Source organism: Eurosta solidaginis, chromosome 5 (assembly GCF_040869045.1).
Source record: "Eurosta solidaginis isolate ZX-2024a chromosome 5, ASM4086904v1, whole genome shotgun sequence".
In the NCBI taxonomy this organism is placed as follows: Eukaryota; Metazoa; Arthropoda; class Insecta; order Diptera; family Tephritidae; genus Eurosta; species Eurosta solidaginis.
Genome location: NC_090323.1, coordinates 211,546,502 through 211,564,195, shown reverse-complemented (window position 1 = coordinate 211,564,195; position 17,694 = coordinate 211,546,502). Strand labels below are relative to the sequence as shown.

Sequence of the window (17,694 nt, the reverse complement as noted above, 5' to 3'; positions counted from 1 at the left end):
GACTGAATGTGTCCGTATTGTTACCAGAAGATTGTTTTAACGACCAAACTGAAAAACCCTATCAAAAACCAGAACCTATGTTATAAAATAACTGCGTCCTCTTGGCAAATACTAGAAGTATCCTAGGACTTGCTGCTTCTAGATCTGACAGCTGTATCACTCCACGAGCATAGAACGTGCTCGATTGTTTCCTCCTCCAACCCGCACTTCCTACATCTGCTATCACTGACCAAGCCTAATTTAACGGCATGTGACGCTAGAAGGCAGTGTCAGAATACCCGTAATGAGTCTACAGTCCTCTCTTTTTAATGATAGAAGCAACTTTGTTAGACTAAGGTTGTAAGACCTACACATAATCTTCGACACTTTACAGCCCCGCGCTTGAACCCACGCCTTTCCTGTGCGACCGATCATGTGCTTAACCCCGCCCAGTCTAATTGGGACGTCTACTGAGCAAGCTTCAAGGGATGCGCCCTTTTTAGCTAGTTCATTCGCTTTTTCATTCCCATCTATTCCCATATGCCCTGGGACCCAATATAGATGTATGCTTCTCCCTGTCCCGATTCTCTCCAGCGACTGCTTACACTCTAACATGCATTTAGATGCTGTGCTATGCGAAATTATTGCCTTAGTTGCTGCTCGACTGTCAATATAAAAGTTAACACGGTTGCAGCTTAAGCTATTCTCTTCCAGGGTTTCTACTGCTTTGGTTACGGCTAATATTTCCGCTTGGAAAACGCTACAGTAATGCGGGAGCCTGTAGGATCTGTTTATTTCCGGATCAGCACAGTGTACCGCAGACCCTACTCCTTCCACTACTTTGGAACCATCTGTGTACACATGTATCGCCTCGTCTGCCATTTGAGCACCCTTGCGCCAATCGTTCATCTCTATTGTGGCCTTAAGATCTGCCTCGAAGCACAGATAGGGAATCAGCTAGTCTGTTCGTTTTGTGATTGATAACGCTATACTACTATGGCCGTATGGTCGGCGCTCAAGCTGCCGCGAGGCACCGAGCTTGGTTGCAGTTCTATAGGTGGAATGTGCAGACTGGCAGTGCAGCCATCGGGGTTGTTTTCAGGGCTCCCGTAATGCTAAGCATTGGCACTCTGCATACCCCCTCTAAATTTTTGAGGTAGGTTGTTTTTTGTGTGCCTTTCCACCGAACAAGAACTCCATAGTATAGAATAGAGCTTACAATCGCTGTAAATACCCAATGAGAAAGAGAGGGCGATAAGCCCCACGTACACCCCAACATTCTTTTACATGCATAAAGTGCCGTTGAGGCCTTCTTCACCCTTTGCTCCACGTTGAGCTTCCATGACAGCTTAATGTCTAGGAGGATTTCTAGATATTTTGTACAAGGTTTCTCCTGTAGGGTTACGCATGGTCCAATTTGGGACCTTGTACCTCATTGTTTGCAAGACCATATCCGTCTTCTCCGCGTTGACTTTCAACCCGACATTAGATGCCCAGGTATGAATATCCCGAAGCACCCGATCAAAGAGCTAATCGTTGGAAGGCACTTTCCACTTATGACGATTGCAACGTCATCTACGTAAGCCGTAAGTTTTACATGTCCCTTCTCGAATCGCCTGAGCAGTTGGTTGATGACCAGCGTCCACAGCAGAGGTGATAGCACACCTCCCTGCGGCGTGCCCCTGTCCACTGATTTCATGGCCTCGTACAATCCCCATTGCCATTCTATGCTGCTATTTAACATGCAGCCGATCCATCTGGTTAAGGCTGGATGTACTTTAATGTAATTAAGACCATCCATAATCGCCAATTTAGAAACATTATTGAAAGCCCCGGCAATGTCTAAGAAGACTCCTAGGAATATGCTCCTTATATTCCAGGGCTTTCTCTATGCTTATTACCACCCTATGCAATGCGGTGTCTACCGACTCCAGTAAGGGTTAATCGTCGTATTCCACTTCGTGCTTCTGCATGTGCCCAAGCGTCCGCGGTTCAATTAGTACTCCTTTCAGAAGGAGGTATAGCTGCATTAAAGGCATCGTGATCGAAGTAAATAAAACCGAATATTACAGCGAGGTAATGCAAAAATGCGCACATAGGATCCAGTTGGCAGCAGTAAAAACAGAGTTGATACAGTTTACAGAAAAATACATACCGCTTTGAAAACTTCTCTGGAAATATAACCTCAAAGAACATGTTGATGTGTGCTTTACTACAGATTATTTTTTATACCGCTGGGTGACTTGGGTCTCGAGATATAGGCCAAAACGTGACCCGGGTACCCCTACAATATGTTTATAGAATATGGATAGCAAATGAAAGATATTGATTAGTACTTTAGTAGAGGGTAATTTTCATACCTCTGGGTCACTAGGGTCTCGAGATATATGCCAAAACGTGGACCCGTGAACGCCTAGATAGTGTTTTACATTATGGGTATCAAATTGAAGCTGTTGATGAGTGCTTTAGTACAGGGTAGTTTTCATACCTATTGGTGACTAGGGTCTCGAGATATAGGCCAAAACGTGGCCCGGATACACCTAGAATGTGTTTTTACATTATGGGTATCAAATTGAAGCTGTTAATGTGTGCTTTAATACAGAGTATGTTTTACACCGCTGGGTGACTAGAGTCTCGAGATATAGGCCAAAACATGAGAGAAAAGAGAGAAGGAAAAGACTGAGAAAAGGAATAGAATGAGACGAAGATGGGGATAGATGAAGCGAAAAATACGGAGGGAGGAGTGAATACAAAGATTAGGAAAAAGTGTAGAGGGGCGAGGGCAGAGTTAGACGGAAAAAGCTTATTAAAATGTATGCAGATAGACCAAAAATTTAGGGCAGAACAACGTCTGCCGGTTCTGCTAGTCTAGTATAATTCCCAGATATTTTATGCTGTAATTTTCTTGTAGGGTTACACCTCCAAGCTTAGGCTTAATCCAATTAGGGATCTTTTACTTCCTAGTAAATAATACTAGACCGGTTTTTTTCCGCGTAAGTGAATTTTTGGTAGACATCTGCCGCTGATGATAACTGAAACTTTATCTGCGTGCGTCATAAGTTTCACTAGTCCTCTGTCAAACCGACTAAGCAATTGGTTGATTACCAGCGTCCACAACATTGGTAATAATACCCTTCAACTTACAGATTTTACAGCCTTGCATATACCTCATTGTGACGTGAACGTTCTGTAGTTTAACATGGCGCCGATACAATTTATTACGTTGTTATTGTTATTCGATTCCAGATGACAGGTGCTTCCTGATTTCGATATGAAGACTACTCGAGCCGCTCTCCGAGTTAATGTAACTGCAAACACATGACTTGAATACTTAGGGGGGTATAATGGGTATCCACAGTGATCTATGTTAATGAATCTGATGCGCTCTGGTACTATATCCTTCTTATACTAACCCGACCACCATGCTGGAGCTTACTGCATGGAAAGACCTTAACATTTTTTGAAGAACTCTCCCTCGAATATTCCAAGACGCATATATGTACATTAGACTGGGTCGATTTATTAACCGATATCGCGCCATCGATTTTTCGATAGGATTTGGGCTCAGGAAAAAAAAGTTCCACTACGCATACCCAAAAAAATAATTTTCGAGCCTGCGAAATTTCATTTTTTTTACTTTTTTCGACTTTGATTTTTAAGGTTTTTTTTTTTATGACCTACTAAAAAAATTTTAATGTGATCGTAAAATTTTCATGTATACCCTGCACCGCTTTTTTTTTAACGGTTATCCCCAACGTTTTTAGCGGACATTTCTGTGTCGGACAGGGTATACATATGAAAATTTTTTAGTGCCCAAATCCTAGCGAAAAATCGATGGCGCGATATCGGTTAAATTTCTTCCATACAAATCGACCCACCCTAATGTACATATTGGAGTTTCCATGAGAAAGAAAACCTCAGACCAAAAATTTGTTTTTTATTAAAACTAACAAACCCTTGCGAAAAACGCTGTGAAATATATTAACGCATCCGAAAAATAACAAATTTTAACATTAAATACGCTTTAAATGACTTTATTTACTTTTTAAAGTAAAGTATTTGGCCCGCATTTTTTGTAAGGATGAATAAGGTAGTTTTGAAATAGTTGTCAAATTGTTTATGGTTCTCAATTCAAGTGAATGATAATTGTAATAAATACAGGAGCTCGTCTTTATTTAATAAAATTTAGTTTTATCTCACATTGGGTAAGTTATTACTATTTTTTGTACAATAAGTAAAACATTATCGGCCTTGTCCCACCCGTGACACAAAAAAAAACAAAATTTCTTTTTTTCCTTAATTAGTTATGAACGGTTTTTTTTCGTATTTATTGCCTAAAACTAGAATTATATTGCGAATGTATACCACAATTGGAATTTCGTTTCTACAAAGTTATTTAAGAGATATGCAGTAGTGAAATATGTCCCACCCGTGACAGATATGGGTGGGACAGATTTTGCTGAAAACTATAGCGTAATAATGCAAGATGAGATTCAGTCTGCACATTGGGCCATGCACAGTTCACAGTATTTACTGCGTGTGTATGGCTGGCTGAAGGCAAAAGATATTCGTACGCCATTGTTAGTGACGTTTTGTGCCACGACAAGTATACTGTGTATTAGGCCGGGTCGATTTGTGGGGAGGCAAAAAAATCGCCCATTTCTCTGTGAAAATCATATTCTAGGGATCAAAATAAGAAACTTTGCCCAAGGAACCATACCTCTAAAACGAATTCTGGTGTCCCCCAATTTGGGTCGAACTTTTGGGTAGGGGCAAATTTTGAAAAATCCCACTTTGACCCATTTAGAGTGCTCCAATCGAGTCCAAATGTATGACCAACCCCCACTAACTTTGGCGGCCCGACCCACCGATGTCAGTGGGAACCCCCTGGGGGTTCACCATACAAACATTTCAAATTATTTTATTGGAATTTTTTTTATTTGTTTATACGAAATAATAAACCAACCTTTGTTATATGCCTACAGATTTTAATGTACACGTAGAATAGTATATTTTCGTCACTTCCCATGGAAAAGGAGCAGTGGATGGAGTTGGCGCCGTTGTGAAGAGGTCGGTATGGAGTCAAGTGCGGCAACGTAAGGCTGATATCAATAATGCTGTAGATTTCATATTAACTGCTAGAATGGTTATAAGGAATATTGAGACTATGCATTTATCTGAAGAAGAGGTTGAAGCTAACAGAATTATGCTTTACCGAAGATGGAACGATGTACTCGCTATTAACAAGGTTCAGTCACACCATTTCTTAAAAAGATGTAGTCAAGAGGATCTCTATGGGACTTACATTCTAGTCAAAATTTACTAGTCTTAAAGTATTTAAACTTAACGTAAATACAATTGATTCCGACGATGATGAAAGTTCATGGAACGAGTCCGAATCTGAACCTTTGGCATTTTTAATTTATGGTAATCGAACGAGTCCGATTCTGAACCTTTGGCAAATAAGCTTTCAAAGTATTTTCAGTTCGAACGTGTCCCACCCGTGACAAAAGCTGTCCCACCCGTAACACTACAATTTTGAGTTATTATTATAAAAGTAGAAACTGAAAGTAAGCTATTTTTATGTTATTATATTCCAAATATGTCAGTGCAAATGGAGATATTTAAATAAAATGAATTGCTTTTATAAATTCGTAGAGTTTAACTAATACTTTATGTGACTAGAGAATAGATTCTTTTTTCTGTCCCAACCGTGACTATTTTTAAAATTAAATTTTTTCCAAATTCGTGGTAATTTTATGGTTCTTTTTTTAATTGGTGCAATAACAATTGACGATATTTTCCAAAATCTATATTAAAACTAGGAATAACTTGTACAAATTATTAAAATCCTTTAACAAACATGCAATTATGCGTACAAGTGTCCCACCCGTGACGATGGAATACCCCATATGTATTTATCTTTTTCGAGGAGTTTGTATTAAACTTCATTTCTATTAAGTCCAAAGTTGTAGTAGTTAGCAATTAAGATTCTTCGTCACAATTCGTGCTCATGACTCTGGTTAGCAGCCAGAAGAAACCCAGACAATCTAAATTTTTGTGCGACCTAAAATATAAAGTCAGCCCACAAAAACAAAATATTTCAGTCGCCTAAGCAACCTTTTTGATTAGCCTTGGTTCTCATTACTCACTAATTATGTAGTGATCGCCTTGTTTGATCTGTACTTCAAATTTCGTGTCTAGTTCAATGGTCCGATTGTTAACTATTTGTTATATAAACAAATTTGTGTGCGCTGCATGTAGTTCAATGTCTTTTGCGCTTCTTTACGCCAATATTGAGCTATATAATTAATTTCATCGTAATATACCGTGTATACTCATCGCCGTTACTGTCACTTATGCGCATGCGTCGTTTTAGCTGATATAATCATACAAATATGGGCCATTCGTTTACGTAAATAACCTGAAGTGAAAAACTAGTCAGGAAGAATATAAATTTGCAAGCCGAGTTTTCCAACTCAAACTCCAGTAGTCCAAATATTACTAAAAAGTTCAAACATTTTTAAAACCTTACCCCCTCATCATCCTAGACAGTCAGCTGTCATGGAAGCTCAACGTGGAAGAGAGGGTGAAGACGGTCTCGAAGGCACTGTATGCTTGTAAAATAATGCTAGTGGGGTGTACGTGGAGTTTATCGCCTTCTCTTTCTCATTTACGGTGATTGTAAACCCTGTTCTATACTATGGAGTTCTTGTTTGAAAGCCACACAAAAAAGAACCTTCCTCAAAAAATTAGGAGGTATGCAGACTGTCAAAGCTTAGCATTACGGGAGCCCTGAAAACAACCCCGACGGCTGCAATGTATGCCATTCTGCACATACCACATACACACCTGGTTCCCTATCTGCGCTTCAAGGGGCTACTAAAGCCACAATCGAGGTGGATGGTTGGCGCAATGGTGCTCAAATGCCGGGCGAGGCTATATACAGAGTAGGGAAGGAGTAGCGTCTGCGGTATACTGTGCTGATCCGGATATAAACAGACCCTACAAGCTGCCAGATCACTGTAGCATTTTCCAAGTGGAAGTATTATCCAGCCGTGACCAAAGCAATAATCTCGCATAGCACAACATCTAAAATTGTGTTAGAGTGTAAGCAATCCCTGGAAAGAATCGGGACGGGGAAAAGTATACATATATCTATATTGGGTCCCAAGGAGTATGGGAATAGATGGGAATGAAAAATCGGATGAACTAAAGCTAGCTAAGAAGGGCGCTTGAAGCTTTCTAGGTAGACGTTCCAATTACATTGGGCGAGATTAAGAGAAGGCGAGAGGTGCACATGATCGAACAAGCGAGAAAAACGTGGGTCCAAGAGCATGGCTGTAAAGTGTCGAATCTTATGTGTAGGCCTTACAACCTTAAACTAACAAAGTTGCTTTTATCATTACAAAGAGATGACTGTAGACTCATGACGGGTATTCTGACTGTACACTGCCTTCTGCCATCACATGCCTTTAAATTAGGCTTGGTTAGTGATGGCAGATGTAGGAAGTGTGGGTTAGAGGAGGAAAAGATCGAGGAAGTTTTGTGCTCGGGTCCTGCGCTTGCTAGCCTAAGGCTCCAGCTATTAGGAGTGATACAGCTGCCACATCTAGAAGCAGCAAGAGTCATAAGTCCAAGAAAGCTTTTAGAATTTGCCAAGAGGAAGGAGTTATTTTATAACATAGGTTCTGGTTTTTGATAGGGTTTTTCAGTTTGGTCGTTAAATAAATTACACTACGGATTCATTCAGTAAGGTTCTCATGGATCGGCCAGTTCAACCTAACCTACCCTCTTATTAATGTGTAAACATCTTTGCTCTTGATATGGGGGGAACCCTGAATGTAAGCGTAAGATGTAAGTGTAAGCGTATTCTTTGTAGGAGGTATGCTATATGGGGTACCATGTAGAATGTAAATGCAGGTGTAGTGAGTTCCATAGTTAGGAGAAGTGCACTAAATTTTGATTGGATTATACTTTCATATCATTGTACATATTGGAAAAAAAATTTAGTGCGCATCATTTTTTTTGCAGCTTAATGATAGTGCTGCCTTTCTCCTCTACGACTAAAAAAATTGCAGCAATTTTATTTTTTCACTACCAGTCGGCTGAGTGAAAAACAAAAAATATCATTATTGGAATTTTCTATGCGCCACTGAAATGAGTGAAGAACAATTTTTGTGCACTAAGCTTAAACTAAAAATATTTTCACTATCAGCTTTTTTAGTGAACAATTTTTCAACTTCACTAGCACTATTGGTGGGTGAGGCTAAAATGGTTGCATTACCACTCAACTGTGTAACATTTTTGTACATTATTTGGTTTGTTTAAATAAAATAATAATGCAAAGTAAAAATAATAAAATAACTATAATAAAATTAAATTCATTTACAAAATAAAATAAAATAAACTAAAAAAAAAAAAATACAAATAAAAAAATAAAATAAAATAAATACATATAGTAAAATAAAACAAGTAAGGAAGGCTAAGTTCGGGTGTAACCGAACATTACATACTCAGCTGAAAGCTTTGGAGACAAAATAAGGGAAAATCACCATTTAGCAAAATGAAAATAGGGCAACCCTGGAATGTGTTTGTATGACATGGGTTTCAAATGGAAGGTATTAAAGAGTATTGTTACGAATATTAGCAAAATTAAGGAGTGCTGCCATCTCTAAGCCGATGCTAAGCAGTGACGTGAATTCACATCCATAGATCAATCATTATGTATCTACATAAACGAAACAATAATTGCGTCTACACATATGTACCATGTACGTATACGAACAGCGGAGAGTCAATGCACAAACACATGCATATATCTGAGATACTCCTATAAGTATGCAATGAGAAAAACTATAAAATTGTGCAATTGTAGTTACAGCTGAGAAGTTTGAGAGCTGCTGTACTAGTAGATTCTGGAAGCGCCTAGAAGATGTATAAAATTGTGCAATTGTAGTTACAGCTGAGAAGTTTGAGAGCTGCTGGACTAGTAGATTCTGGAAGCGCCTAGAAGATGCGAAGGTTGAGATCAAAGAGTATAAAAGGCGACAATTCTAGAGGCGCTGGAATTCAGTTTGATTTGAGTTGTCAAGCAGTTTCGACTAAGACGCTATCTAGCGAGCAAGAGCTGTATTATTTTGAATAGTAGAGTTTCATTTGAGCTATCAATCAGTTTGGTTATTAAGCAAGCTATTCGTTGCACAGTTTGAGTGTTATTGTGAAGTACTTTAATAAAGGTCATTTTCCATTATTCAATATTGGAGTTATTTATTCAACAATTTAGTGATTCGAACTTAGCAAAAAGGCAAATAAGAGGATTTGCAAGTAAATTCGTTACAATTGGTGTCAGAAGAGGAATTGTTGAATAAATTCCAGAGGACAACAGGGACATGGCAAAGTTCAGTGAATTGAAGATCCAGCAACTAAAGAAGGAGTTGGAGAGCCGTGGATTGAATACAAGCGGCGTTAAACTCGAACTTCAGGCACGGCTACGAGAGGCAATGGAAGCAGAAGGAATGGATGGGGACGAGTATGTCTTTTATCCTGATGGGGACGAGACAACAACAAAAATTGAAGAGAAAAACGAAACATCGCAGTCAGTTACGAGCACAGACTTGAACATGATTTTGGCTGCAATATCTGCTCAAACATCGACAATGTCATCTCAACTAGAAGAACAGAAAACGTATATTTCATCACAGATGGAATCCCAAGAGACACGAACAACATCGAAGATTGAAGCACAGGAAACACAAATTTCTACACAGCTCGAAGAACAGAAGACATATATGGCATCCCAACTGGAGTCGCAAGAGACACGTATAACATCTAAGATGGAAGCACAAGAGGAGCGCTTATCATTGCAGGTGGCGCAAATGTCTTCGCAGTTGGAAGCACAGGAAGCAAGGGTAACATCAAAGCTGGAAGCACAGGATACAAAAATTGTGCAGCTCGAGGACAAAATTGATGCTGAGATAGAAGCTTTGAGAGGTCGTATACAGGAGTTGCAATTAAATAGCCCAACAGTTTCAGCGAGTAATCCAAAGGTAAAAACACCATCCTTTGACGGTTCTGTTCCTTTCCAGGTCTTTAAGCTACAATTTGAGAAGACCGCAACAGTGAACAACTGGAATGCTGAAGATAAAGTTGCTGCACTCTTCGTAGCATTGAAAGGACCAGCTGCCGAAATCTTACAGACGATTCCAGAGTACGAAAGGAACAGTTATGAAGCATTGATGGCTGCTGTAGAACGACGTTATGGAAGCGAGCATAGAAAACAGATATTCCAAATTGAGTTGCAAAACCGCTACCAAAAAGCAAATGAGACTTTGCAGGAGTTTGCGTCAGATGTCGAAAGGCTTGCACATTTGGCGAATGCCGACGCACCCGTGGAATACACCGAAAGAGTAAAAGTTCAGAGCTTTATAAATGGCATACGGGACGTCGAAACGAAGCGAGCCACATACGCAAACCCAAAGCCAACATTTGCAGTGACGGTATCACATGCACTGACTCAGGAAACTGCCTCACTATTGAGTAAACCAGCATACAAAGCTCATCGTGTGGAAGTGGAAAGACCAGATTGGGTAGACACAATTTTGGAAGCACTGAAGGGATCACAACAGAAAAATGCCGGAGTTATTAAATGTTTCAAGTACGGCAACCCAGGTTATATTGCACGACATTGCAACACCAACCCTAACAGTTCCAACAATGTGGGTGGTCGTAAACGCAGAGCTGAAGGAGATGAGCAAATCTCCAAGTCCACTCAATCGTTAAACTAAAGAGAGTCAGCCGCAAGGGGGACAGCTGGCTCCCTCAATTGAATGCCCCATAATCTCTATCTCGCAAATTGGAAGAAGGTCAAGCAATCTTACTGTCGGAGGACATGTGGATGGAAAGGAACGTTTACTGACTGTAGATACGGGTGCATCCCATTCCATCATTCGATCAGATTTAGTCAACAAGAAGATAAGACCATTGCTTGGAGCAAGATTATGTACAGCCACGGGAGAGGACACCCAGGTAATTGGAGAAGTAGAATGTGAAGTAGCAATTGGGAACGTCAAGGTACTACACAATTTTATAGTGGTAGGTATTGTTGATGAAATCATAATTGGAGTGGACTTCTTAATCAACCAAGACATCAAGATCGATATGCAAAGCAAGACGATGCGATATAAGAACATGGATGTGCCACTTAATTTCGGCTACGAGAGAGGCTACAGCAGTAAACGAGTGCTGGTGGAAGAGTCAGCAAATACCACCAAGATCAGAAGCAGTCATCTGGGCAAAGTTGATGGAGATTGTGGGACAAACAAATTGTGGGTTGTCGAAGCAGCAAATAAATCAGCACTGAACATAATTGTAGGAAAAACCCTGGCTATGACAAAACAAGATGGACGTATTCCGGTAAGAGTACTCAATGAGTTCAAGTCACCATTCAATTTGATCAAAGGAGCTATTTTGGGAAGATGCCAAGAGGCCGAAGTAGTTATTAACTGTAAACAGCTCCAGGAACACGTTTCATCTAGTAATACTGATCTTTCAAATGACATCACGGCATGGACGCAGGGGCTAGAGGAAGCCTATCAGAGTAAGGCAAAACAACTGCTCCTAAAGTACGCGAACATATTTGACCAAGATGGTTCCAAACCAGGCCGCACCAATGTTGTGAAACATCAAATTGACACGGCAGATGCGAGGCCGATCCGTCAAGCTCCACGTAGTGTTCCACTGGCGAAGTGGGAAGTGGTGAGTCAAATCATACAAGAAATGAGCGACAGCGGCGTCATCGAACCAGCAGCTAGTCCATGGAGCTCACCGGTAGTACTTTTAAAGAAGAAGGATGGAAAAATGAGGTTTTGCATGGACTACCGGAAGTTGAATGACGTTACGAAAAAGGATAGCTACCCATTGCCAAGAATTCACGACACTCTGGAATCGCTATCTGGTACGAAATGGTTTTCCACACTGGACTTGAAAAGCGGCTATTGGCAAGTTGAGGTGAAGGAGGAAGATAAAGAGAAAACAGCCTTCAGTGTCGGTGATGGTCTGTGGCAATTTACAGTGATGCCTTTGGACTTTGTAATGCACCAGCTACTTTTGAGAGACTCATGGACCAGGTACTGAAAGGACTACATTGGAAAACATGCTTGGTGTACCTGGACGACATCATCGTATTGGGCAAGAGCTTTGATGAACATCTTAAGAACTTGGAGGAAGTTTTCCAGAGAATAGCTGGCGCTGGTCTGAAGTTAAGTCCCAAAAAGTGTGCGCTGTTTAAAAAGGAAGTCAATTATTTGGGTCACAAGGTAACGACAGAGGGCATCTGCACTGCGAACGAAAAAATAGAGGCTGTAAAAGATTGGCCAAGATCACAGAACCTACATGAGTTGAGAAGTTTCCTTGGGCTGTGCACATATTACCGCCGATTTGTACCAAATTTTTCCAGCGTAGCCCATAGCATCCATGAGCTTACAAGAAAAAACAAAGCTTTTCTATGGAAGAAGGAGCAAGAAGTGGCTTTCCAAACATTGAAGGAGCGTTTGTGCACTGCCCCAATGTTAGCATATCCGATTCCAGGAGCAACATTTATTCTAGATACAGATGCGAGTGGATATGCTATAGGAGGCGTTTTATCACAACTGGTCGATGGACAGGAGAAGGCATATTACAGCCGTTAGATTGGAAAACCAGAGAGGAACTATTGCGTTACACGGAGAGAGCTCTTGGAATTGGTAGAGTGCATTAAACATTTTCACAAATACCTCTACGGCCAGCGATCCGTGTCAGGACAGATCACGCAGCGTTGAAATGGCTTCTGCAGTTCCGTAATCCGGAAGGACAATTGGCACGGTGGATTGAGCGACTACAAAGCTATGACTTTTCCATTGAGCATCGAAAAGGTAGTACCCATGGAAATGCCGATGCAATGTCACGAAGACCATGTAGTCTGGAATGCAAGCACTGTTCAAAGGCCGAGGCTAAAGAAGACATTATAGATGTCCGGCTAATGACTATAACGTGTACGGATGAATGGGACAAGGAACAACTAAGAAAGTGTCAGCCAGAAGATACAGATCTGTCACATGTTATGCAAGGGCTCCATCGAAACGAAAGACCAAGCAGAGAGATGTCAGCAGAGAGTCCCATTGCGATGTCATATTGGGCACAGTGGAACAGTTTAGAATTGATATCCGGTTGCTTGCATCGAGTATGGGAGAGTGAGGATGCAAGAAGAAACTGATAGTTGTTCCCAGGAAGAGGATTCCTGACGTGCTCAGCGAGCTGCACAATGGTCCAAGTGGAGGTCATCTTGGAATCACGAAGACACTCGAGAAAATTAAGCAGAGATTATATTGGGTTGGTTACCGTCAGTCGGTCACTGAGTGGATTGCCAACTGCGAGGTATGCAACAGAGCGAAAGGGCCCAAAACCCGAAGTCATGGCCAGATGAAGCAGTATATTTCAGGTGCACCATCGCCGTGGATGTCGCAGGTCCATTTCCTACTAGCAACCGCGGAAACAAATACGTACTGGTGGTTATGGATTATTTCAGTAAATGCCCAGAGGTATACCCAATCCCAAACCAAGAAGCAGAAACAGTAGCAGAAGTGGTTAAAAACGAATGGGTTGCAAGGTATAGTGTCCCAATGGAGTTACATTCTGACCAAGGCAGGAATTTCGAATCAGCTGTGTTCCAGGAAATGTGTAAATCATTGGGCATTCGAAAAACACGAACAACTGCATTGCATCCTCAATCCGATGGTATGGTAGAACGATTCAATAGAACATTGGAGGAGCACTTAAGGAAAGTAGTAGACAAATACCATAAAGAGTGGGATACCCGCATACCATTATTCTTGATGGCTTACCGATCAGCAGTGCATGAGACAACGGGCCATACCCCTGCAAAAGTAATTTTTGGCAATGACCTTAGACTGCCAGCTGATTTGAAGTTTGAGATAGATGCCAATGCGGAGAGAAATGTCAAGAAATCTACTAGTGATTTGGAACAAGAGCTAAGAGAAATACATGATCTGATAAGGCAACGAACAAAGATTATGAGTGACAAGATGAAAGCCAGATACGATAAAGCAATTAATTCAGAAGGTTTTCAGGAAGGAGATTTGGTGCTGTTATACAACCCACAACGTAAAAAAAGTTTGTCCCCGAAATTGCAGTGTAATTGGGAAGGCCCATACAAAGTTGTAAAACGGATCAACGATGTAGTGTACCGCATACAAACCATCGGTAAACCACGAACCAAAATGAAAGTGGTCCATTTGGAAAGGCTGGCAACGTTTAGATCGGGAGATTTGTCTTATCGGGACGATCAGACTTAGGTGGAGGGCAGTGTTACGAATATTAGCAAAACTAAGGGGTGCTGCCATCTCTAAGCCGATGCTAAGCAGTGACGTGAATTCACATCCATAGATCAATCATTATATATCTACATAAACGAAACAATAATTGCGTCCACACATATGTACCATGTACGTATACGAACAGCGGAGAGTCAATGCACAAACACATGCATATATCTGAGATACTCCTATAAGTATGCAATGAGAAAAACTATAAAATTGTGCAATTGTAGTTACAGCTGAGAAGTTTGAGAGCTGCTGTACTAGTAGATTCTGGAAGCGCCTAGAAGATGTATAAAATTGTGCAATTGTAGTTACAGCTGAGAAGTTTGAGAGCTGCAGGACTAGTAGATTCTGGAAGCGCCTAGAAGATGCGAAGGTTGAGATCAAAGAGTATAAAAGGCGACAATTCTAGAGGCGCTGGAATTCAGTTTGATTTGAGTTGTCAAGCAGTTTCGACTAAGACGCTATCTAGCGAGCAAGAGCAGTATTTTTTTGAATAGTAGAGTTTCATTTGAGCTATCAATCAGTTTGGTTATTAAGCAAGCTATTCGTTGCACAGTTTGAGTGTTATTGTGAAGTACTTTAATAAAGGCCATTTTCCATTATTCAATATTGGAGTTATTTATTCAACAATTTAGTGATTCGAACTTAGCAAAAAGGCAAATAAGAGGATTTGCAAGTAAATTCGTTACAGTATTTTAAAAGGGAGTGCGCCATAGTTCTGTAGGTGGACGCCATTTCGGGATATCGCCATAAAGGTGGATCAAGGGTGACTCTAGAATGTGTTTGTACGATATGGGTATCAAATGAAAGGTGTTAATGATTATTTAAAACGTAGTGGGCCTTAGTTCCATAGGTGGACGCCTTTTCGAGATGTCGCAATAAGGGTGGACCAGGAGTGACTCTAGAATGTGTTTGTACGATATGGGTATCAAATTAAAGGTATTAATGAGGGGTTTAAAAGGGAGTGGCCCTTAGTTGTATATGTGAAGGCGTTTTCGAGATATCGACCAAAATGTGGATCAGGGTGACCCAGATCAACATCTGTCGGGTACCGCTAATTTATTTATATATGTCATACCACGAACAGTATTCCTGCCAAGATTCCAAGGGCTTTTGATTTCGTCCTGCAGAACTTTTTCATTTTCTTCTACTTAATATGGTAGGTGTCACACCCATTTTACAAAGCTTTTTCTAAATTATATTTTGCGTCAATAAACCAATCCAATTACCATGTTTCATCTCTTTTTTCATATTTGGTACAGAATTATGGCATTTTTTTCATTTTTCGTAATTTTCGATATAGAAAAAGTGGGCGTCGTCATAGTCGGGTTTCGGTTATTTTTTATACCAAGATAAAGTGAGTTCAGAGAAGTACGTGAACTAAGTTTAGTAAAGATATGTCGATTTTTGCTCAAGTTAAGGTCTTAACGGCCGAGCGGAAGGACAGACGGTCGACTGTGTATAAAAACTGGGCGTGGCTTCAACCGATTTCACCCATTTTCACAGAAAACAGTTATCGTCATAGAAGCTATGCACCTACCAAATTTCACAAGGATTGGTAAATTTTTGTTCGACTAATGGCCTTAAAAGTATTCTAGACGAATTAAATGAAAAAGGGCGGAGCCACACCCATTTTGAAATTTTCTTTTATTTTTGTATTTTGATGCAACATATCATTACTGGAGTTGAATGTTGACATAATTTACTTATATACTGTAAAGATATTAAATTTTTTGTTCAAATTTGACAAAAAAATTTTTTTTTTAAGTGCGCGTCATCCGATTTTGCTAATTTTTATTTAGCACACATATACTAATAGGAGTAACGTGCCTGCCAAATTTCATCATGATATCTTCAACGACTGCGAAATTACATCTTGCAAAAATTTTAAATTACCTTCTTTTAAAAGTGGGCGGTTCCACCCCATTGTCCAAAATTTTACTAATTTTCTATTTTGCGTCATAAGGTCAACGCACCTACCAAGTTTCATTGCTTTATCCGTCTTTGGTAATGAATTATCGCACTTTTGCGGTTTTTCGAAATTTCCGATATCGAAAAAGTGGCCGTGGTTGTAGTCCGATTTCGTTCATTTTAAATAGCGATGAGCGCCCAGGAACCTACATACCAAATTTCATCGAGATACCTCAAAATTTACTCAAGTTATCGTGTTTACGGACGGACGGACATGGCTAAATGAATTTCTTTTTTCGCCCAGATCATTTTGATATATAGAAGTCTATATCTATCTCGATTAGTTTATGCCGTTACGGATTACCGTTATGAGAACAAAGTTAATATACTCTGTGAGCTCTGCTCAGCTGAGTATAATAAGATTAAGATTTATTCATTCATTTTCCTTACAAAATTCACAAGTATGCATGCAACAAATAAGTATATTAAGCTAACAGATAACATTATAATGCAAAGTAAGGCATTCTTTAAAAACAGTATTTTAGTATTGAATGCCATCTCAAAATTAAATTAATGGAATTACAAAAGTGTGTGGGGTGAATAAAAAAAAATTATAACGATTAAGAATAACAACTTAAGAGTTAAATTAAGAATAACAGCTTAAAAGTTAAATTTGAGAGTAACAACTGCGTTTAAATTACTAGGTGCTAGGGTTCAGCAAATTTTTGATATCGTTGTGTGATAGTTGTAAGAGAAACGATTTAACATTCCGTAAAAATTCACGTATGTTCCTAATGACACGTATAGACACGGGCAACGCATTGAAAACCTTATATGAGACAATAGTAAAGAATTTATTGAAATGTGTACTACAATAAGTGGGAACAACAACAAGTCCGTGTGAGTTCGTCCTCAGGTTATAATTATCAGAATGTAGGCTATGTAAATAACCAGATCGAACAAAAAATATTTTTAGACTTTTGAAATAGTACAAATGCTTAACAGGAAGTATTTTCAGGTCTCGGAATAACTCCATGGAGCTGTGAAATCGATTACGATTACATATTTTTCTTATTACGCATCTTTGTATAGTTAGAAGTTGCTGTAATTTAGTGAAAGATGCACCTCCCCAGCAGCTGATGCCATATTGGAGCTTAGAGTGCACCAAGGCATAGTAAATAATTTTGAGCGTAGCGTTTGAGCAAATCTTTCTTAGACTATAAAATTACGAACAGTAGATCGCATGTACGACTTCAAATTAGAAATATGCGTAGACCAACTTAGATTTTGGTCAACAGAAACACCCAGGTATTGAAAAACGATTACTTTTTCGATTGTGAAACACGCATCGCAGCACTTTATTTCCGCATTGAAAGTTGTATCAGAACACGATAAACTATTGAGTGCAAAATGCTTGCAATCAGTG

The 17,694-nt window shown here is 39.8% G+C and overlaps 1 protein-coding gene across 1 annotated transcript in view; it reads right to left on the bottom strand.

The window, feature by feature from the left end:
• S6k (Ribosomal protein S6 kinase) overlaps positions 1–17,694 on the bottom strand; it is a 182,706-nt gene that overhangs the window by 14,525 nt on the left and 150,487 nt on the right. The window lies entirely within an intron of this gene.